We start from the raw sequence: 24,571 nt of genomic DNA on the forward strand, positions 1-24,571 counted from the left end.
CAATGCTGTATTTGGAAGAGGACCAAACACTGAATTCGAGAAAGCCCAGAGGGAGGATGCTACTTTGAAAACCATCATAGCTTGGCTAGAGAATGAATATACACCGTGTTCAGAAGAGTTGGATTCTCAGGAGAAAAAGCTGTTATGGAAACATCGAGCAAGATTGCGACTCGAAGGTGGAATATTGTACCGAACTTATGAAGATTGCCGGTTGGGAACAGACATGAGACAAGTAGTGGTGCCGGATGTATGCAAGAGTGAAATTTTAGAAATGTTTCACAACCAGATGGGGCACTTTGCGTTAGAAACCACTTTTAAAAACATCAGAAAACAGCATTTCTGGGTGAACATGAAGAAGGACATTGACAGCTGGATACAGAAGTGTCGAAGGTGTTGCTTTGCTAGAGAGCTGTTCCCCAGAGAGAAAAGTGAGATGAGCTGCTTCAATGTAGTGCGTCCGAATGAAGTCTTGGCCATAGACTACACGGTGTTGGAAAGGGATGGGAGAGGATTCGAGAACATACTCATTTTGACCGATATGTTTTCACGGTTCGTTATTGCCGTTCCTACAAAGAACCAGACCGCGAAGACCACGGCGAAAGTATTAATTGACAGATGGTTTGCAGTCTATGGATCTCCAGAGCGGTTGCATTCGGATCAAGGGCCCACATTCGAGTCAGCTATTATAAAGGAGTTGTGTCAGTGGTATGGAATTAAGAAGTCCCGGACCACACCATACCACCCTCAGGGGAATGGGCGATGCGAACGGTTTAACAGAACACTCCATCAGATTCTGCGTACATTCCCTGAGGAAAAGAAGAGGAATTGGTCGAGTTTTCTACCTGAGCTGAATCAGATTTATAATAGCTCAATACACCATTCAACAGGTTTCACACCTGCGTGTCTGTTCTTGGGAAGGGAGAGTTTACTTCCACAAGATATGCTGGTGCCAGAGGTAGAAGATAATGAGGATTGGGGAAGAATTAAGAATTTGGAAGATTGGATCCAAGTGCACAGGGAAAATTTGGAATGTACCCGGGAACTGGCGAAGAATTGGGCAACTAAACAGAATCTGAAAATGAGAAACTATTACAATCAAAAATGTGGAGCTGAATCTCTTCAGGAGGGGGATTGGGTATTGCTCAGGAGGCAGAGGTTCCCGGGAAGGCACAAGATTCAGGATATATGGGAATCACACCCATATGAAGTCCTGGAGGTTTTGGGAGAAAAGTTAAATGTGATTAAAATTCGTAATTACAAAGGTGATGTGAAAACTGTACATAGGGATGCAGTAAAAAAATATAATTTGGATGTTGAGGAATATGAAATTGGCCAAGTTCAGGAAGAAAAGCTTCCTGATTTAAAAGTTGAATCAAAAGTGGGACCTGCAACAAATAAGGGGTGGTATACAATCAGAACAGATGTTATTATTAATCCTGGGACAGGGGAGGATGGTCCTATAAATACTGAGGAGATAAGGGTGTCAAACAGAAGTACTAAGGGTACTTGTTCTGCTTACCTTAGGGAAAATTTTATCCTGGGTTAAGAGGGGAGTGGGGGAATATGTGATGTCATAAAAAATCTGAGATGTTATAAAGATATAATATGTTACATTTGAAAGTGGTAATACTTATACTGTAAAGAGGATGACAGTATATCAACTCTGTTGATGGGGAAAAAAAAGGGGGGAAAGGTTAAGTTTTAGGTATGATTGTTAGATAGAAGGAGTTGGAATGGTTAGAGTATTGGTTTGGATGGAAGGAAGAATTTGGATAGAATGATAAGATTATGGATTTGGGTGAAAGTGTGGAGTTTGGATTTATGAGTGTTGGGGTATGAATGAGAATATTGAGGACAATATTCGGTTTTTTAAGCCCGGGCGAATGTAACAGGGGTTAAGGGGAAAGAGAAGGAAAAATAAATTTAAAAACTTACTCCGGGTCCGCGGTCCACCTTGGGCTCCGAGGGGGGCTGGTCCGTGAGGCGCTGTGGAAGCGCCGCGATTTTGTTTTGTTTTTTTGCTCCCGGGACGATTGGCATGTTCCCGGGAGTGAAGAAGAGGTCCGGGGCATGTTTGGGCCGGGTGCGGGCCGATTTGAGGCCGCACAACGAGTTTCGGGGCCCGGGAGCGATGGAGCACGTTCCCGGGCCAGAAAATGTAAACCGGAGGGGGGAGAGCGCTGGGGCGGTAGTGGAGACGCTGCAATAAGCAGCGTTGAAGTTTTTTTGCTCCCGGGCCGAAGGAGCGAGGCCCGGGAGTGAAGAGCGGTTCTGGGGAGAGAGGGCCGGAGAAGACGTCGGCGCGAATGTGCATGAGGCGGCGCGCCTCATGCACGAAACGGGAACGCGCGGTTTTCCGACTAGGCCGAAGCCGGGGCCTAAATTTTGGGCCGGCTTCGGGGGGTTTTTTGTTTTTGCCTCCGATTTTGATTGAGGACGTCCGGGATCGGATCCAACGGGAGTGGTCGTGTGTAAAGAAAATCAGGAAAGCAGGTAAGGGGTTTTTGACCCGAAATTTAAATTAGTTTATTTTTAAATTGTATTAATGGGGTTTTTGATTTTAGAAATTAAACGGTTAATGATTTTTAAATTCTGTTTTTGGATTTGGGGTCGGGGAATTTTTTGGGATTTTTCTGGTATATTAGTTTTTGAATTTGAATATTTTAAGGGGGTCATTTGGAGGGGGTCTAGTTTTAAGGGGTTAGGAAAGGGTTAACTGGTTAAATTCGACGGAGTAGGTTCAGAGGGGAATATTAAAATTTTTGAAATAGGTTTTAAATTTTTTGGGAATTTTTTCAGGGGTTTTTAGAAGATTGTTGCGTGGCGGGGTTAAATGTTGGGATATTTAAATTTTAAAAACACCGTTTAATAGAGGATGGGAGGTTTAATTGGCATGGGAAATTTGGGGTAATTTGATGGAAATTTATAGGGGTTTTTATTAATTGAAGAATTTCCCATTGATTTCTATGGGGATTTTTCAGTTAAAATGGGGATTGAGCAGTGCTGCTCAACATTCCGCTTGTCAGCAGGGAGAGTTGGAATGTTGAGCAGGACTAGGGATTGGCTGGCTGAGGGCGGAATCCCAAGCCAAGCAGCCGTCTCCTAGGTAACGGTCAGTGGGACAGTTGGCAGAGCGCTGGTGACTGTGGAGGTGGAAGGAAGTGTGTTTGGTGGTGTGGCTAATGTGGTGAGTTTGGAGTGATTTTGAGAAGGTTGGAAGTGGGATTTTGACTGAGTTTGGTGATAGGAGGGCAGTGTGTGAGGGGAAAGTGGTGAGTTGGAAGTGTTTTGTAATTTTGTCCTGGTGAAAGGTGGAGGAGGTGTATATATGTTGGTGCTCATTAGTTTAGGAAAAAAATAAGTAAGTTTAGGGGGTTTAGCGAGGGTATAGTTATTTTAATTTTCTTAGTTAAGTGTTGCCCAGTGTTATAAATTATACATATTTAAGTCATTTAGTGTGGGAAGGGGTTGGTTAAGAAGATAGGGTTTTCCTTCCATTTATTTTTATTAAGAGTGAGGTGTAGGGTGACGGTGTCAAAGACAGTGGAAAAGAAGTCTGGAAAACCTGAGCTCCCACGCAAGAAAGACCGTGAAGGATTCTGCATCAGAAAAAAACTGCAGCTAAGTGACAACACAGTGACAGGACAGAGAAATATTTTTTTACTTACCTGAGTTGGGTCACTGGGGTTGCTTTACGAGGACCTGTGAGACAAGGGGAAAAGAAAAAGGACACAAAGTATCAATTCTTTAAAGTTGAGATACAAGAGAGTTAAGAAAGAAATTATTCAGAAAGAAAAATTTACAATTAATACTTATCTGATAAGACTCTTGGTATCGATACCAGAGAGGGAAATTCTGAAAAAGAGAAAAAAAGTTATACAATTGTAAAGTACATTTGTTTTGCAATAAAAAATAAAAGTTGATATCTTATTGTAATTGAGGGAAATTTGGGGTATTGAAAAAGGAAATATACTATTGTAATTAAATTCTATAAATTTAGTGGTTAAAGTATGTTAGTTAATTATCCTTTTAGTATTTAAATTGAATTAAGATATTGTTGTTGTTGATTAAGCATTTTTTCCGTTTGGTTATTTCAAAAGCAGGACAAATCCAAAATTAGCTTATTTTTCCCCTCATTTTCTTTGAGATTTTGAGGCGAGGTTAGTGAACTGTCGGCCTCTCCGTCCTTGGTGAGGTGGTTCTGGGCACTGAAAGAAATTTTAAGTGCTCAGGGACACTTTACACTGAGGAACGAGTGGGGTACTAAGTACAATAGTGCGCAGCCAGATGCATGCACAATTTTTAATGAGTGCCAATTAACATTAATAATCGGTTGTTGGCACCCAATTATTGATGGTTAAAATGTTAGCCAACCAATTAAATTGTGCCCACATCTTGGCAAAGTGCTCAAATTTGTGCACCATATATAGATTCCATTTAGTGTATAAAATACACTCCCAATCACATACATTTACATTTGTTCCCAATCAGATGTAAATATATGCAAATTCAATTTAGCTGTGGTTTCTGCTGCATTTGTGAGGCTATTTTATAAGGACGCATGGAAGGGCATTTTCAATATGTCACCCAAGTCCAATTGTAGATGTTTTGTACAAAAAGAAGTCATAAGGATGATTGTGTGGCACCATTCCTAGTAAACAGCCCACAAAGACATCCCAGCAGAGCAAAGGGGCAGCCTAGTGGTCAGTGCAGTGGACTTCACATAAAGGGACCCAGGTACAAATCCCACCTTAACACATTTACTTTGTATTGTGAGCCCTCCAGGAACACCTAAAATCTTACTGTACCTAACTGTACACCCCTACAAAAGCTCTCAGGTCTACAGGTGTCTCCTATGTTGGTATTTTGTGGGTTTTGGTAGACTCACAATTTCCACCACAAGTGTACTAGTTAGAGTGGGATATGAACCTGGGTCCCTTTCTCTACAGTCCACTGCACTGTCCATTAGCCTACTCCTGGGACCAGCTTGCTACTCTATTAGGAATTACCATAATATTGGAAGCTATCACAGAGCCTGGTATGTATTGTCACTGTCACATCTTTGGGGGTGGGAGTGGGTCAGTGACCACTGGGGGATTAAGGGGAGGTGATGCCTTAATCCCTCCAGTGGTCAGCTGCTTAGTTAGGGCAACTTTTTGTGACTTAGTAGTGATTGAAACTGGTCTAGATAAAAATGTCCCAATTATTGCTGAAAAAGTCCACATTCTCGGCTCACCCTAAACATACCCCCACACAGCCCCTGGTGATTTAGAAGAACTGCAGAGAATAACATCTCAAAGCTGAGTTTTGAAAATAGTGATTTGGACTTTTTCCGTGAAAACTGTCCATCTGCCATTTTATGCGACTTTTAGGATATATTTCTCTTTTGAAAATGAGCTCCATAGGCACCTATGTTGCCTTTATAGAACAGTCCCAAAATAGGTGCCTACTTTATCTATGTTATAACAGGTGATCTGTTGTGAAATTACCCTCCACGTGTAAAAGAACAATTATAGAAACATTCAAGAAGTACTTAAGAAGAAGAAATCCAATAGTCTTGAATATATGTATTCACACCCTTTGTCATTTCAAATCCTAATTGGCTCCATTTCCAAAACTTGCCTTAACAAGGCCCAAAACACATTAAATAGAGCTCACATACCCATAGTTGAGTTGATTTTCCTACTCCTGGATGAAGATCAAGCCGTTTCTGTTGTATGAAGTGAATGTGAAGCAAAGGTCTAAACATTCCAAACATGGAGCTGCCAAATGAACTCTGGGATAAAGTTATTTATAGATACAGAATGGAAGATGAATATAACAACATTTTAATGTATTTAACTATCTCTTGTGGCACTGTTGGGTTCATCTTCATAAATTAGAAACAGTTTGGCACCACCAAGACACAACCTTGAACAGGCCATCCTTCCAGAATCAGTTGTTGTGAGGTTATTTATTAATTTATTTCTGCAAAACGTCTAACCCGCCCATACAGGAAAAGGAAACTGCTGAAGAAAGTCCCTGTGAAACTTAAGATTACTTTAGAAGAGCTGAAACTGGGCAAAACGTTAACTGTTGAAAAATGTCAAGATTACTCCACAAACATGGTCTGCATTGCAGGGCGGCAAGAAGAAAGCCACTGCTATATGATGCTTTCAAAGGAACTCTTAGGGAACATTGTGTGCATGTTTGAAAAGGTTTAGTGGTCTAATAACTCCAAGTTAGAGCTTTTTGGTGTCAATGCTAAGTGATACATGTAGCATTAAACAAACACAGCACATTATTCTGCTAACACAGTCCCTACAGTAACGCATAGAGATGGCAGCATTATGGTATAGAGATATTTTGCAGCAGCTGGGACAGGGAGGCTTGTGAAATCAAGGGAAAGATAAATGGTGGAAAGAACAAGTAGATCTTGAAGAGAAATTTTGTTCCAGACTGCCACAGATCTAGGAATGAGGAGAAGATTCAGCTTTCAGCAAGAGAATGATCCTAAGCACAAAGCAAAAGCAACCGTGGAGTAGCTCAGCAAGAAGCAAGTGAATGTTCTTAAGTGACCCAGTCAAAACCCAGACCTGAATCCAATAGATCAGTGATTTTCAACCTTTTTCATCTCACGGCACAATTACAAGGTGCAAAAATTGTCAAGACACACCACTGGAATCTAACCCATACCTGCCCATTCCTGCTAAGATCCATTCCATCCCCACCCATACCCATAGCGAATGCTACATACCTGTAGAAGGTATTCTCCGAGGACAGCAGGCTGATTGTTCTCACTGATGGGTGATGTCCACGGCAGCCCCTCCAATCGGAAACTTCACTAGCAAAGTCCTTTGCTAGCCCTCGCGCGCCCGCGCGCACCGCGCATGCGCGGCCGTCTTCCCGCCCGAAACCGGCTCGAGCCGGCCAGTCCAGTATGTAGCAAGACAATACACTTCAAGGGAAGACACAACTCCAAAGGGGAGGCGGGCGGGTTTGTGAGAACAATCAGCCTGCTGTCCTCGGAGAATACCTTCTACAGGTATGTAGCATTCGCTTTCTCCGAGGACAAGCAGGCTGCTTGTTCTCACTGATGGGGTATCCCTAGCCCCCAGGCTCACTCAAAACAACAACATTGGTCAATTGGGCCTCGCAACGGCGAGGACATAACTGAGATTGACCTAAAAAATTTACCAACTAACTGAGAGTGTAGCCTGGAACAGAACAAACAGGGCCCTCGGGGGGTGGAGTTGGATCCTAAAGCCCAAACAGGTTCTGAAGAACTGACTGCCCGAACCGACTGTCGCGTCGGGTATCCTGCTGCAGGCAGTAATGAGATGTGAATGTGTGGACAGATGACCACGTCGCAGCTTTGCAAATTTCTTCAATGGAGGCTGACTTCAAGTGGGCTACCGACGCAGCCATGGCTCTAACATTATGAGCCGTGACATGACCCTCAAGAGCCAGCCCCGCCTGGGCGTAAGTGAAGGAAATGCAATCTGCTAGCCAATTGGATATGGTGCGTTTCCCTACAGCCACTCCCCTCCTATTGGGATCAAAAGAAACAAACAATTGGGCGGACTGTCTGTGGGGCTGTGTCCGCTCCAGGTAGAAGGCCAATGCTCTCTTGCAGTCCAAAGTGTGCAGCTGACGTTCAGCAGGGCAGGAATGAGGACGGGGAAAAAATGTTGGCAAGACAATTGACTGGTTCAGATGGAACTCCGACACGACCTTTGGCAGAAACTTAGGGTGAGTGCGGAGGACTACTCTGTTGTGATGAAATTTGGTGTAAGGGGCCTGGGCTACCAGGGCCTGAAGCTCACTGACCCTACGAGCCGAAGTAACTGCCACCAAGAAAATGACCTTCCAGGTCAAGTATTTCGGATGGCAGGAATTCAGTGGCTCGAAAGGAGGTTTCATCAGCTGGGTGAGAATGACATTGAGATCCCACGACACTGTAGGAGGCTTGACAGGGGGCTTTGACAAAAGCAAACCTCTCATGAAGCGAACAACTAAAGGCTGTCCTGAGATCGGCTTACCTTCCACTTGGTAATGGTATGCACTGATTGCACTAAGGTGAACCCTTACGGAGTTAGTCTTAAGACCAGACTCAGACAAGTGCAGAAGGTATTCAAGCAGGGTCTGTGTAGAACAAGAGCGAGGATCTAGGGCCTTGCTGTCACACCAGACGGCAAACCTCCTCCAATGAAAGAAGTAACTTCTCTTGGTGGAGTCTTTTCTGGAAGCAAGCAAGATACGGGAGACACCCACTGGCAGACCCAAAGAGGCAAAATCTACGCCCTCAACATCCAGGCCGTGAGAGCCAGAGACTGGAGGTTGGGATGCAGAAGGGCCCCTTCGTCCTGCGTGATGAGGGTCGGAAAACACTCCAATCTCCACGGTTCTTCGGAGGATAACTCCAGAAGAAGAGGGAACCAGATCTGACGCGGCCAAAAAGGAGCGATCAGAATCATGGTGCCTCGGTCTTGCTTGAGTTTCAACAAAGTCTTCCCCACCAGAGGGATGGGAGGATAAGCATACAGCAGTCCCTCCCCCCAATCCAGGAGGAAGGCATCCGACGCCAGTCTGCCGTGGGCCTGAAGTCTGGAACAGAACTGAGGGACCTTGTGGTTTACTTGAGATGCGAAGAGATCCACCAGGGGGGTGCCCCACGCCTGGAAGATCTGTCGCACCACACTGGAATTGAGCGACCACTCGTGAGGTTGCATAATCCTGCTCAACCTGTCGGCCAGACTGTTGTTTACGCCTGCCAGATATGTGGCTTGGAGCACCATGCCTTGACGGCGAGCCCAGAGCCACATGCTGACGGCTTCCTGACACAGGGGGAGAGATCCGGTGCCCCCCTGCTTGTTGACATAGTACATGGCAACCTGATTGTCTGTCTGAATTTGGATAATTTGGTGGGACAGCCGATCTCTGAAAGCCTTCAGAGCGTTCCAGATCGCTCGCAACTCCAGAAGATTGATCTGTAGATCGCTTTCTTGGAGGGACCACCTTCCTTGGGTGTGAAGCCCATCGACATGAGCTCCCCATCCCAGGAGAGACGCATCCGTGGTCAGCACTTTTTGTGGCTGAGGAATTTGGAAGGGACGTCCCAGAGTCAAATTGGAGCAAATCGTCCACCAATACAGGGATTCGAGAAAACTCGTGGACAGGTGGATCACGTCCTCTAGTCCCCCAGCGGCCTGATACCACTGGGAGGCTAGGGTCCATTGAGCAGATCTCATGTGAAGGCGGGCCATGGGAGTCACATGAACTGTGGAGGCCATGTGGCCCAACAATCTCAACATCTGCCGAGCTGTGATCTGCTGGGACGCTCGCACCCGCGAGACGAGGGACAACAAGTTGTTGGCCCTCGCCTCTGGGAGATAGGCGCGAGCCGTCCGAGAATCCAGCAGGGCTCCGATGAATTCGAGTTTCTGCACTGGGAGAAGATGGGACTTTGGGTAATTTATCACAAACCCCAGTAGCTCCAGGAGGCGAATAGTCATCTGCATGGACTGCAGGGCTCCTGCCTCGGATGTGTTCTTCACCAGCCAATCGTCGAGATATGGGAACACGTGCACCCCCAGCCTGCGAAGCGCCGCTGCTACCACAGCTAGGCACTTTGTGAACACCCTGGGCGCGGAAGCGAGCCCAAAGGGTAGCACACAGTACTGGAAGTGGCGTGTGCCCAGCTGAAATCGCAGATACTGTCTGTGAGCTGGCAGTATCGGGATGTGTGTGTAGGCATCCTTCAAGTCCAGAGAGCATAGCCAATCGTTTTGCTGAATCATGGGGAGAAGGGTGCCCAGGGAAAGCATCCTGAACTTTTCTTTTACGAGATATTTGTTCAGGGCCCTTAGGTCTAGGATGGGACGCATCCCCCCTGTTTTCTTTTCCACAAGGAAGTACCTGGAATAGAATCCCAGCCCTTCTTGCCCGGATGGCACGGGCTCGACCGCATTGGCGCTGAGAAGGGCGGAGAGTTCCTCTGCAAGTACCTGCTTGTGCTGGAAGCTGTAGGACTGAGCTCCCGGAGGACAATTTGGAGGTTTTGAGGCCAAATTGAGGGTGTATCCTTGCCGGACTATTTGGAGAACCCACTGATCGGAGGTTATGAGAGGCCACCTTTGGTGAAAAGCTTTCAACCTCCCTCCGACAGGCAGGTCGCCCGGCACTGACACTTGGATGTCGGCTATGCTCTGCTGGAGCCAGTCAAAAGCTCGCCCCTTGCTTTTGCTGGGGAGCCGCGGGGCCTTGCTGAGTCGCACGCTGCTGACGAGAGCGAGCGCGCTGGGGCTTAGCCTGGGCCGCAGGCTGTCGGGAAGGAGGATTGTACCTACGCTTGCCAGAAGTATAGGGAACAGTCTTCCTTCCCCCGAAAAATCGTCTACCTGTAGAGGTAGAAGCTGAAGGCTGCCGGCGGGCGAACTTGTCGAATGCGGTGTCCCGCTGGTGGAGAGACTCTACCACCTGTTCGACTTTTTCGCCAAAAATGTTATCCGCACGGCAAGGCGAGTCCGCAATCCGCTGCTGGAGTCTATTCTCCAGGTCGGCGGCACGCAGCCATGAGAGCCTGCGCATCACCACACCTTGAGCAGTGGCCCTGGACGCAACATCAAAAGTGTCATAAACTCCTCTGGCCAGGAATTTTCTGCACGCCTTCAGCTGCCTGACCACCTCCTGAAAAGGCTTGGCTTGCTCAGGGGGAAGAGCATCAACCAAGCCCGCCAACTGCCGCACATTGTTCCGCATGTGTATGCTCGTGTAGAGCTGGTAGGACTGGATCTTGGACACGAGCATAGAGGAATGGTAGGCCTTCCTCCCAAAGGAGTCTAAGGTTCTAGTCTAGAACTCTTAGCCTTCTTTAGGGCCAAATCCACAACTCCAGAGTCATGAGGCAACTGAGTGCGCATCAGCTCTGGGTCCCCATGGATCCGGTACTGGGACTCGATCTTCTTGGGAATGTGGGGATTAGTTAATGGCTTGGTCCAGTTCGCAAGCAATGTCTTCTTCAGGACATGGTGCAAGGGAACAGTGGACGCTTCCTTAGGTGGAGAAGGATAGTCCAGGAGCTCAAACATTTCAGCCCTGGGCTCGTCCTCCACAACCACCGGGAAGGGGATGGCCGTAGACATCTCCCGGACAAAGGAAGCGAAAGACAGAGTCTCGGGAGGAGAAAGCTGTCTCTCAGGAGAGGGAGTGGGATCAGACGGAAGACCCTCAGACTCCTCGTCAGAGAAATATCTGGGATCTTCCTCTTCCTCCCACGAGGCCTCACCCTCGGTGTCAGACACGAGTTCCCGGACCTGTGTCTGCAACCTCGCCCTGCTCGACTCCGTGGAACCCCGTCCACGATGGGGGCGTCGAGAGGTAGACTCCCTTGCCCGCATCGGCGAAGCTCCCTCCGCCGACGTGGTCGGGGAGCCTTCCTGGGAGGTGGCCGCGGTCGGCACCGCACGCGGTACCGACGTCGGGGACCTCAACCTGGGCGATGGGCCAGCCGGCGCCACGCTCGACGGTACCGGAGGCGCAAGCACCGCCGGTACCGGAGGGGTAGGGCGCAACAGCTCTCCCAGAATCTCTGGGAGAACGGCCCGGAGGCTCTCGTTTAGAGTGGCTGCAGAGAAAGGCTGAGAGGTCGATGCAGGCGTCGACGTCAGTACCTGTTCCGGGCGTGGAGGCTGTTCCGGGCTGTCCAGAGCGGAGCGCATCGACACCTCTTGAACAGAGGGTGAGCGGTCCTCTCGGTGCCGATGCCTGCTGGGTGCCGAATCCCTCGGCGACCCAGAGCTCTCGGTGCCGACACGGGGAGGAGACTGGTGTCGATGCTTCTTCTATTTCTTCCGAAGCATGTCACCGGAGCTCCCCGGCACCGACGAGGAGGACGTCGAATCCATCCGTCGCTTCCTCGGGGCCGAGACTGAAGAAGGTCGATCTCGGGGGGGCTGTACCGCAGGAGCCCTCAGGGTAGGCGGAGACCCACCCGAGGGCTCACCGCCACCAGCAGGGGAATGGACAGCCCTCACCTGCACTCCACCCGATGCACCACCGTCCGACGACATCAGCAGACGAGGTCCTGGTACCACCGACGTCGATGCAGCTATCCGATGTCTCGGCGCCGATGCAGAGGCCCGATGCCTCGATGCACTCGATGCAGGGGCGGCCGAGGAAGATGGTCTGGACGCTGACGACGTCGATGCACTCGAAGATCCCGGTGCCGATGCCGACGAAGAGCCCGAGAACAACACGTTCCACTGGGCTAGTCTCGCTACCTGAGTCCGCCTTTGAAGCAGGGAACACAGACTGCAGTTCTGAGGGCGGTGCTCAGCCCCCAGACACTGAAGACACGACGAGTGTCGATCAGTGAGCGAGATAACCCGGGCGCACTGGGTGCACTTCTTGAAGCCGCTGGAAGGCTTCGATGTCATGGGCGGAAAAATCACGCCGGCGAAATCAAAAGCCGAAATGGCGAAATTTGAAGCACCAAAATTTAGAGGGAGAAAAATCTCGACCGAGGCCAAAAAGAGGCCTACCCCGACGACGAAAGAAAACTTACCGGGGCAAAAAGCTGGAAGTACGGGGAGGATTTACACGAAACCCGGCGGGGGGTTTCCGGAGCACTTCCCGACTAAGAGAAAACTTTCCCGAAGGAAAAAAACACGCTCAAAATAAATTGGACGCGCGAGGTCGACTTTCCGGGGCTCGACACGGCGAAAACACGACCGTACCGAGTGCGGACAAAAGAAGACTGGCCGGCTCGAGCCGGTTTCGGGCGGGAAGACGGCCGCGCATGCGCGGTGCGCGCGGGCGCGCGAGGGCTAGCAAAGGACTTTGCTAGTGAAGTTTCCGATTGGAGGGGCTGCCGTGGACGTCACCCATCAGTGAGAACAAGCAGCCTGCTTGTCCTCGGAGAAAAGTTATCTCCTCCATCCCCACCCATACCTGTAAACTTCAGAAGTAGTTATTTCATTTAATTATGCTACTGAAATACATTAGAGTACCAATATACCTGCTACTGGGAAACTGGAACAAGATGGACTGTAACAGATTCCTACACAGACAACACATGCCAGCAGAATCCTTCACATTGGTTGCAGATGCAAGACATGACTCCCACCTAATACAAAATAGTGAACCAGACAAAAATTGAAAGCAGAGATACCAGACTCTGCATGTCATCAAGCACCAGAGAAATAGAAAGAAATTCATGTCCTCCTGAACAGTACAAAATAAAGCTGACAGATGTAAAATCTCAACACCAGCATAATTCAATCACTAAACTGAACTTAAAATTATTTTCCTGCCTTTGTAGTCTGGTGATTTTTTTTTTTATGCCAATCATCTTGTTCCCAATCTTTGGTTCTGCTTTCTTCTGTGTGTGCTCTTAACTCTATTTCCAGGGCTTCCTTTCCATTTGCTATTTCTTTTCTCACCTCCTGCCCCATTTCTGGCACTGATCTTTCATGTTCAGCTTTCTTCAATTTCTCTGTCTCCTTCTCAAATCTACCTTGTTTTGCCTCTCTCATTCCTTCATGTGCAGCCTGTCTCCCCACTTCCTTTCCCTTTATGTGCAGGCTGTCTCCCCCTTCTCTTTCCTTCCCTTCATGTGCAGCATATTTCCCCTCTTCCCTTCCTTATATGTTCGACATTTCATTCATTTTCCTCTGTGGTACTGTCCCTCCTTCTCACTACTCCCGTTTCTTCCTGTGCATCCAAAATCTTTCCCTACCTTCTTCCTCTCACCCCTCAGGCCTCTCTCGCCTCTCTGCCGTGATTCTACAAACTTTGCAGTTGCTGTCAGCTATTAGAGCAGGTCTTCCTCTGGCTGTCCAGAGGCTTTCCTTTTGCCGCATCTCTCCTACGTAGCAAAAGGAAGTTGCATCAGAAGGAAGGACCCCGAGAATGCCCAGAGGAAGGCCTATTCTAATAGCTGTCGGCAACCGCAAAGTTTGTAGAATGGTGGCAGACAGGAGAGAAACCATAGGGGTTAGAGGAGGAAGATAGTGAGGCGACACCTAGGACCTGGAGGGGATTCCCACAGGATCCCTACAAACCTGAAGGGGATTCCCGCAGGATCCCCATGGACTCCATGGCACACCTGGAGAACAGCCACAGCACACCAGTTGAAAACACTGCAAAAGAATATCTGTCACAAGACTTAGACCGCAGTCCATGGACAATTCAGAGCCCATTTCAAAGAATTTAGGATATTCTACTCAAAAGAATGGACAATAACTGAACTATCCTGCTGTGTAAAGCTGGCAGCCACTTATCCTCAACAACTCATGGCATTTATTGCTGCTAAAGGGATTTTCACAAAGTAGTGAGTCAAGAGATGTGAAGATTCATGCAAGGAAGATGTAGAGTATATTGTACAGATCAATGAAACAGACTCCTCCTTTAATGCATTTTGTATTGTAATATTTAGACAATCGCTGTACATTTGTTGCCAGGGGTGGAGACTGGTAATCTACTGCTTTTCTTATACTATTGTTGTATTGTTATGGCTGTTTAAACTGTCTTCTGCCTTTTGGTTTTCAATAAAGACTTCTTATAAATTAAAAAAAAATATATACAAGGGTATAAACACTTTTACAAGGCACTGCAATGCACAGAATCTAATAATATGGACTGTTACAGTACCAGATAGACCACTGAAGTTGTAAGGGAGGGGTCAGTCAGTAAGATGGCTCAGAGATTTTATAAGTTTTATTTGGATGCCTTTATGTTTTGTTTTGTTGTTTCTTATAATCAAAATAAGAAATTAGCACAGCACTGGTAATATTACAACCCTTCTTATCTTTTGTAGAAATCTTATTTCAGCAATATTCTCCTTTAACTATTGCATTATGTAAGATCAATTTGCATTATCTTTTATCTGTTATTTATACTATTTTGTTTTTCAAAGACCAAACTTATTTGTGTAATCTTGTTTTTTTTATTTTATTTTATGTGTAATTTGACATATTATTATGTGAACCAATTACATATTCTTACAGTTATTTGTGGTCTGTCACTGAGTAAATGAAGGAGAAGTGTTGTATAGATTTCAGTTTATAAAATTTGGATTATATTTTTCCTCAGAAAAATACAGTGGGTCTGATTTTCGGTTTCTGTGGCTGCCAGTAGTGGCTAGTAGCTGCTGTGGCTGTGGCCATTTCAATGTAATGCTTCTATGTATAAGTTTGACCTTCCTTTTCACTGATTTAACTTATATATCAAAGTTATAAAAGAGTAGTTGAATTTTGCCTTTCTGCACATAATTTTCCTACCTGCCTTAAACCCAACCTCCAGGTCTACACATAGGTTTTATGCGTAGAAACCATGATAAAATAATGCATACAACCAGAGCAGTTCTTTTTCAACAAAAGGACTTATGCAGTCAGCATTGGTGCATACAAGTCTTTTTAAATGTCAGAGTCTTTGGGGGTAATTCTATAGGCAGCCACCTAGTGTTCGGAAGCAAGAATGCAATAGATGCCGGCATTCTAGTCAATTACATATCATTGTGAACACATATGTGCATAAATGGGTAGTTTCCAGCTAAGCACCTTCACAGTGTGTGGAAAAGGTTGGACCCTTATCATTTTTCCAAATAACCCAAAAAATGTACTATTATTTTTTTTTAATTACTATTATTGACAGGTGTTACTGCAAGATACTGTAAAAACTGGATGATCCGAAAGTGACCTTTAAGATCCATTTTAGCAAAATGATGTTTAGTTGGTGACGTCAAAGACTTCATGAATGCTTCAAAGTTGAAGGAGGACATTTTGAATACAAATTATGAATTAACTAAGAAAACCCCATTATACTAATGTATTTTCAAAGGTCAAACTAAATGTTTAAACAATTGCAAAATATTTTGAAACTATGTAAAGGGGCCCAGTTTTTCTGGACACCGTGAAGATGTGGGAAGGTGGAATTTGAGAGCCTAAATCTAGACATATCCTTATAGAATTACTCTCCATACGTTTAGAAATGTTTCTTATTGCATAAGAAAGACTTTCCATCAAGTCTGGGCTACAAGCAGCATTCAAGATCTCTTAGCAAGAGGATGTCTTTGAGGGTCTTTTACTAAGCCGCAGTAGCATTTTTAGCTCGTGGTAGAAATCAGCCGATGGTAAACACCAAGACGCCCATTATATTCCAATGGGCATCTAAATGTTCACCATTGATGTCTACTGTGAACTAAAAATGCTACCTTGGCTTAGTAACAGACCCTCTTTGTTACACAACATGAGACACCTCAGCCAGAACATGCTGCAGATGTATGCAAAACAATGAGACCTGTCTCTCAGGTCAAATGTACATAGATTAAAAAAATGGAAATAATACACATGTGCGTGCACACACACACACACATACACACATGCACACATACATTTACACACTCACACAGTATTTACATAGAATCACAGAGAGCCCAATATTCAGAAAATGCTGAGCTCTTAACTTTATGCTCTATCTTCAGCCAAACTTAGGAGCATAACTTCTCAGCTGAAAATTGCTCTTAATTTAGGAGCTTAAAAGTTATAAATTTAGGCCTGCCATTCATTTGCCTAGATTTATGAGCCTAAATTATGAACCTAGTGCTGAATATCACTGCTAAACTCCTAACTTCTTTTCCACGCCCTAAATCTGCCCCTGTTACCATCTACTTTTTATGCTCCTAAATTTAAGAGTTTAGTGAAAGTTTGCACTCAGCCCTAGTAAATTTTCAAGGAGGCCAATTTCCAAGCCTAATTCTCAAAGTTAGGAGCATAAATCCTTTGAATATTGGGCCCACAGTCTCTCTCTCTCACACACACAAACACATATGGACACACACATACACAGTAGCAAAAACGTGGGTGTAGAATTAGAAATTCATAAGAATAAACCAACAGAAACTAATCCTCGGTATAAAAACAATGACCATGGGCATGGAGAATCTAAAGAAACAGCTCTGATGTTCACTTTCTACACCATATATGTTTTACTGAGATAAGTGCTTTTATTTTTGCATTACCAGTAACTGTTGTACTAGAAGATAGCACAGATTGTTCTACAAAAATTATTTGATACATCATTTGATAAATTTTTCATAAAAGAGATAAACACTTTTTGAGGGAAGATCGCTATGATCAACTCAGCTCTTTAAATCTGCAAGAATTTGAGCTCTTTGAGGCTTTTCCTTCCCATTTATAAATATTTTGATATAGTCATTGTTTTCATACCATGGATTAGTTTCTGTTGGTTCACACATACACATATACACAACACATATAGAGTCACACATACATACGCAATCTCTCTTTCTCTCTCACACACACACGCACACAGAAAGAATTAAAGGGAATATTATATCTAGGTGTTGCTCAGAGGTTTCATCTCTCATTCTAGGTTTCAACTCTGTGGCTGAGAATGGAGGCAGTAGTAGACTGGCGAGCTCAGAGACTAGTGAGGACCACACAACAATGCCAACCGCAGAGGATCGGGAAGGGGAGCTTCACTTTGTAACAACACCTCCAACATTAAACCTACTGAACCATGATCCTCTGCTGGCAGAGTTCTTGCATGAGGCACTCATGAAGAAGGATTACCTGAACCAGGCACCCTTCTTTATAGGCAGATCAGGTCCTGAGGTCACAGCAGCACCTATCCAGCCCAGTGTGGCTCCAGAGATCATGCAGGGTCTGGTGTCTAACCTGGCACATCAAGCTGACTTTAGCACCACTCCCATAATACCATCTGCACCTGCCATGGCCTCAGCAGGTACTGTGGCTTCTGAGACCATTCTGGAAGAAAAGACTGGCGCAACATACAGGGAGAAAACTCCCGAAAGGGCAAAACTGGATTCTACCATAGATATGCTTAACATATACCCAGATGCAGCAGCTTCAGATGCCAGTACTGCATTGGCATACCTAGAACTTTCCACCACCAGTGCAGCTGTCATCTCCCAAGCTGATCCTGAGACCTCTGGCCAGCTCACAGCCACCACAGTGAGCAGTGAAACTACAGAGGCTGTGACTGCATTGAATCCAACAACCATAACTCCACAAACACAGAAGTCTATCTCACCCCGAGAAGGGGAGCCCACAGTTGACATTTTGACAGTTACGTCATCAACATTACTTTCTGGAGATGAGGCGGAAACAACTACAACAACCACCATCACCACGACCACCATCACCACCATGCACACAGCAGGTACATGAAGAGAGCAAGAAGGCTCTGATCCCATGGTCTGAAACCTTTCGTGGAATAATGTGCTCTGCTTTGTAGCAGCAAATCTGGAATGATATTACTGAGGAAAGCTCAGCTTGGAGATAGTAAGAAAAGGACTAGTGAGGTAGTAGTACTAGAGAGGCCTCAGCTTAGCCACAGTGAGGGTAAGAGCCCCCCCCCCCCCCAAGACAGTCATACTTGGAAGCACTCAGCTTAGTGGACACTGAATATTGATCCTGTAAGGCTGTGTACAGAGAGAGGAGGCCCCAATTTGGAGGCAGTAAATAAGAGACCTATGAGATTTTATATGGTCACATGGCAGGCCTCAGTTTGAAGGAAATGAGTGTGAGATCCTTGGGACTCTCCCACTGGAGAGAGTCCAACTCAGGGGCAGTGAGCGTGGGACCCATGAGACTGTTAACCTGGGAAGAGCTCTGCTCAAATCAAATGCAGTGCATGTGGGAAATGGGAGGCTAAAGCACTGGAGAAGGTTCAGTTCGGAGATAGTGGCACTGTGGTATAGGAAAAAGATCAACTTAAAAGCAGTGAATGTGAGGCCTGAGAAGATATATTTACTCAGGAGGGCTAGGTTTAACAGTGGTCAAACTATGTACTGGGGATGGCTAAAATAAGAGGCAGTGAGCATGGTATCTCTGAGGCTGTAATACTGCAGTAAGCTCAGTCTGGAGGCTGTGAGTGCGATTAGTGATGCTTTAGCAATTCCTAGGGCTCAGCACAGGGGTGGTGAAATTTACCCTAGGGAAATATCAATTCAGAGGCAGCAAGTGCAAAACACAGAGGGTGGTGGTATTAGGGAGTCTTCAACTAAGCAACAATGAGGCTGTTACTAGAGAAACAGATTGCAGTAGGTGAGTGTAAGACATGTGGGACACTAAAATAAAGAGAACAGAAGATTACTGCAGAAAGCTGAGTTTGGAGGCAGTGAGTGTGAACCCAGTGAGCCTCTCATCAATACAGAATAATAGTACTCAGCTCAGAGGCAGTGAGTCCTGTGAGACTGTAATATATAGGGAATAGAATAGTATTGGGGAAAGCCCAGCTCAGAAGCAGTGAGTATGAGTCCTCTGAGAATGCAATATAGAAGTGAATGCTCAGTTAGTGCAAGTAATTTAAATACAGTCAAGGACAATTAAGAGTGAGAGCAAAACAGAAGGGGGAAAACAAAATGCAGGATCAAGTTTTTTGTGTTTTGCCATGAACAGCCCTTTGCATGTTCTCTGCTTAGATTGCAATTTTTTTTTAAACTCTGAATTTCAGTTGATTTTAGTTCCTTTCTCTCCTCCTATTAATTCTTCTTCATTTGTTTATAACTTATTTTCCCCAGGTCCTTGCAGCATAAACTTTACTAGCCCTGAAGGTTACATCACATCACCAGAGTACATTGATTCAGTGCAGTTCTCCAGCTTGGATTGCATCTACTCCCTGTCTGTCTACGCAGGCTACGGCATCGAGATAAAGGTGAGTGACTGCAATCCCACTGAAGGTTCATTCAGGCAATGGAGCTGGGAGCTATCTGTGGCCTCTGCTGCAGTGACATATCCATGGGTGGGCCTGGGTGGGCACAGGCTCACCCACTTTGAGCTCAGGCCCACCCAGCAGTGGCATAATTGGTTTGTGGCTTGAAGACTCCCAGCAATCCTGCATCTATTAACTTCCTTCCCCACCCCCACCCCTAGCCCTTTTAAATCCTTCAGAGCTAGACCAGCAGTGAGCAGAGACTCATACTGGGTGCTCGCGCTGGCCCTGAGCCTTCCCTGTACTGCAACTTCCTGGAAGTTGCATCAGAGGGAAGGCTCAGGGCTGGCACAAGAAGCTGGTATGAGTCGCTGCTCACTGCCTGCCCAGCAATGAAGGATTTAAAAGGTACAAGGGGGTTGGGGTGAAGTTCTGAGATGCCATATTGTCTGGGGATTGGGGGGGTTAGATGCTGGGTGCGGAGTGGGGTTCTTGTGACCACCCACCTGTGGCTCAAGCCCACCCAAAATTTGGTGTCTGGCTATGCCCCTGCTACACTATAGCTAGGAAGTAACTGTTCAGTACCCAGCAGATTTATAATAAATGCTGTGTGTCTGGAGGGATGCGGCCTTATATATTGTTAGATGTAATTTAAAGGGAGAAGAGGGTATATAGAATAGTTTATCAACTGTTTTGTTATCCCTCTATAGACCCCCGTGGGATCCTTCCATGGAGGTGTACAGAGGGTTTGTTCTCTTACAATCTGCTGGAATGCCTCCCTAAATTCCATTGATATTCCATGCCATGGATATCTAGTCTGCGGAGACATCAGAAGGCGTAATTGGAATGTAAGTCCCATGATCATGGCTTTGTGTCTATTAGGATCTAAGTATATCTTTGCCCATTTATGTTCCCACGTATATTCTATTAGAAATCTATCAAAATTAGTGTAAAGAGTGTGTGTCGATTGGATGTGGCTTAGTTTGTAGTTTAAATGACAGGTAAAGAATTATTGGAAATAAAGACAGAGATAGATTTCAGAAAGAAGGCTTTATTCTTACCAAGTTTTCACTTAAGTACAGACATCAAACAGATTCTGGGTTGAATTGCATAGAGCTCTGCCGTCTGAGAAGTGTTGGGGAAGACTCCAAAAATCTGCCCAAATCCTCTCTCTTTTATAGGCATACATTTCTATAGAAGTCAATGATAACACACTTTTTTTCCTATTCTTGCCCAACTCTTTCCGGCAGGTGTACATCTGTACCATCTGTACCATCTCTTTTCCGGTTCTAGCTATTTCAAAACATTTCCGTTCTTACAAACATGTTTTTCTTGATACCAAAATATCTATTTCAGTTATTGCAAATGATTTTGACACTTCCGTCTTCGTAAGCATCTTACTTTTTGTCTTTTACAAAAAACATCTTAATAATAGCATACCAGTTTCACAACCTAATTTTATATCATCTTATGATCTGTGTGCCATCTTATAGAAGGACAAACTTCCATTTTGAGAACCATATTTTATCTATTCTATCCATTATTCCTACATTATAGGTGCTACATGCCATTAGAAAGTTGTACCTGGTTTTGTTAAGACTCCTGCTTCTTGCAGATTCTCAAATATGGAGCCATTAGCTTGTTATCAGGCCTAGTCAGTGCTTTTTAGTTGTTTTAAGCTATGTTGCTTGGCCCATCACTATTCCAGTGTATAGGTCTTCAAGCTAGCCCATATATTAACACAACAATTAATGTTTGTTTTCCAAAAATAAATGATCATGCTGTGATTCCAGAATCTTTATTAATAACGGTTCTATTTATTGTAAGCAGTGCATACTTTTTTCAACTCAATAATAAATACCTGAGCATAATAAGGGAAGAGAATTTAGTGTAGAGACAGAAATGACTTGGGAACAGCATGAGAATATGTCAAGAATTTATTTTATTTATTTATTTATTTATTGCATTTGTATCCCACATTTTCCCACCTTTTTGCGGGTTCAGTGTGGCTTACAATATCAGTTGAATGTTGGAAATACAATTTGTTACAGATAGTTATGGATTACATTGTGCAGGGTTATGCGAAACAATTGAGGTGTCGTTAGGAACGTAACAATGGAACATAGACATTGAAACTTTGGAAGGAAACAATGGGAGCTTAGAGGGCGATAAAAGGCATGAAGGCGTATGGTATATGTCTTTCTGTGAAAAGGTATGAGTGATGTGATATTACGAGAATGCTGAATTAACTGTGAATCCTGCATTCTTGGCAGGTTCAGGGCTGGGTGCTTAGAAGGATCAAGACTCTACCAACTTTCTATAATGATCTAAAGTGATGCAACCTGCAAGGGCTACTCCCTTCTGTCCTGTCAGGAAGTCTTTTTTGGGGGTCTTGGAATCTGCTGGGCTGGAACCAGCAAAGCACTGTAGTAGTGAGTGTAACAGCTTTCAGAAGAAATATCCATGGAAGGCAGACAAGGGGAGAAAGGAGAGACCCTTCAATCAGAGCCTAGCTGAAAAAAACAACATAACCCAGAAACTCCAGTCCAGAGAGAATGAAACCCTGGGCTGAATTCACCATATCTTATCTCTTTGCATAATGAAAGTGGAGCAAAACACTAGATCAAGACAGGGTAAAGTTTGGCTGATATTATAACAATCCCATCTCCCCTCCTGTGGCCTAATTACAAGTTAGCAAGCGAAAATTTTAAACTTATATATATATATATATACATGTATATATATATATATATATATATATAGTCCAGAGACAGAACCTTTCCTGTCAGCCCATCAAGTTTTACTGTTTTTCAAATATGTATTCTTCATGCTGTTTGGAAGCACCTCGCCCTTGCTGATCTGGCAACAATGGCTTTTATCTGTTCCTATAAAACTTCAGACAGTGAGCGTGTGCACCTTACGTCCAAGATGAGAAGGGTTTGATAGGGAATGGTCACAGAGAATTGTTTACCATTTATTGGGACAAAAATTATTTCCAATTCCTTGATGCAGCTTACGGGTGAAAGCTGATTTTCAAAGAAAAGACTCCCCACAGAGGCATCCCCTTTGAAAAAACTCCAGCACTCAAACTGCGGATACAGAAATACCCATGGATTTTGCACTTGAAATCAGCATGAGGTCAGAGAGACGGTTAAATATTATCTCAGTTAGGGTAGGAGAATTAATCACAATCGCCAATTTCCATTCCTCTCTTCACAGCCACCATAAAACAAACTGGCAAACACAGTAGCTAAGGGCTTGATATTCAGCCAGCAGTGATGAACGATTTGTTGACCACTGCTGGTGTTATACTTGGAAATTCAATGCCAGGCCATGTCCGGGCTCCAGCATTGAATTTCTGGGTATATGGAGCAGGTGAAATCATAGCTGGTTAAGTGCGCTATTCGACACTTAGCCAGCTATGAAGAACCACATAAAAACTGGACTGTGTTTTATGCGGTCCTATTTATGCAGTTATCTTAGCCAGTGAAGTGCTGAAAATTGACGCCTAACTGGCTAAGTGCCAACTCTGACCCCCCCCCCCCCCCCCCCCCCCAGGAAATCTGCCCCCCAAAATAGCCAGTTTTGGCTTGGGTGCCATTTTCAGAGGCATGATCCGGTTAAGTGAGGGTGGAGAATTCTGTGCAAATTCTGCGCTGCACAGAAGTGTTAGGCCAAGAACTGTCTCCCATGGAGCAATAACAAAGGAACAAAGTCCTCCTCCTTCTCTCCTGGAAGAGGCTTTTTAATGACTACCCAAGCTGTCCTATAGATTAATCACCAGGGATGTGGCTGCTGGGGTGGCTGCAAATCTTACATCCTCAGTCCTGAGAAGAGACTGTACCTCCCTTGCTGCTGCCTCTGAGCACTGTCATCTTCAAAATGGTGGCACCCTGCTCCCCATATAAGGTCTTCAATAGCAAACTGACCCCACACACTGTATCCCAGGATGAACCAGGCAGAGCCAGGCACCGCCATTTTGAAGATGACGGTAGCAAGTGGAATTCACTCCTGCCTCGTGTAAGGTACCGGGCCTGGAAGGGGGGCCTGGGCGAGAGGTCAGGGGGTTGGTACCTGCTAGCCACCAGGGCCTTTTCTTTTTGGTTAGTTGAATCGGGTGGGGGATGGGTGATTGGGTGGGAGGGAGGAAGGGGTGTTACTAGACATCAGGGATCTTGTTCGGGGCTCGAGATGGGAGAGGGCCAGTCATGCTGGGGGATGCTTCTAGACACCAGGGATTTTTACAGGAGTCAGGATAGGAGTTGGTCATTTTGGGAGGATGGCCAGGGACCCATGCAGAATGCATAGCCTAGGACAGTGTGGTCAGGTTGGAGTGAGAGGGGGTGATGCTAGACACCCACTCCTCTCAATCAACCCTTCTACGCTGTTCTGGACCTGGCAAAACATTTCCTGTGCAAAATGCATGGATAAAACCTTTTTTTCTGCATGGCTGCGGGATATTAATGACGCAATTAACATGCATTTTAATGCATTGTGCAGTAAGGGTTTCCATGCAATTTAAGATCTGTGCTGAAACCCTTCATGCATTCATCGGTCAGTAAAACCTGCAGTTTAACCAGTTATACCCACAGTAATGCTTTCTGTATTGGCCTCAGTTTGTGGGCACAATAGGCAAGAAACCTACTGATTGCACCACAAGGTCTCAATCAAACATTACTTGCTTTTTATGAAAGTGCTGCTGGGCTGAAGTCTCCTGATAACAGCCACATAATTTTGCTATGGGTAGCATCAGACTTCATTGACAGTGGAAGGTGGTGCACTTACATGCTTCTCTGGCTACCAGGAGATAAGGCGGACATGCTCTCACTGGAGAAAGCTGGAGCAGGCAGCATGGTAACTTTTTTAAAACTAAAAAAATGTTTATTTATTTCAT

Source organism: Microcaecilia unicolor, chromosome 13 (assembly GCF_901765095.1).
Source record: "Microcaecilia unicolor chromosome 13, aMicUni1.1, whole genome shotgun sequence".
Taxonomy (NCBI): Eukaryota; Metazoa; Chordata; class Amphibia; order Gymnophiona; family Siphonopidae; genus Microcaecilia; species Microcaecilia unicolor.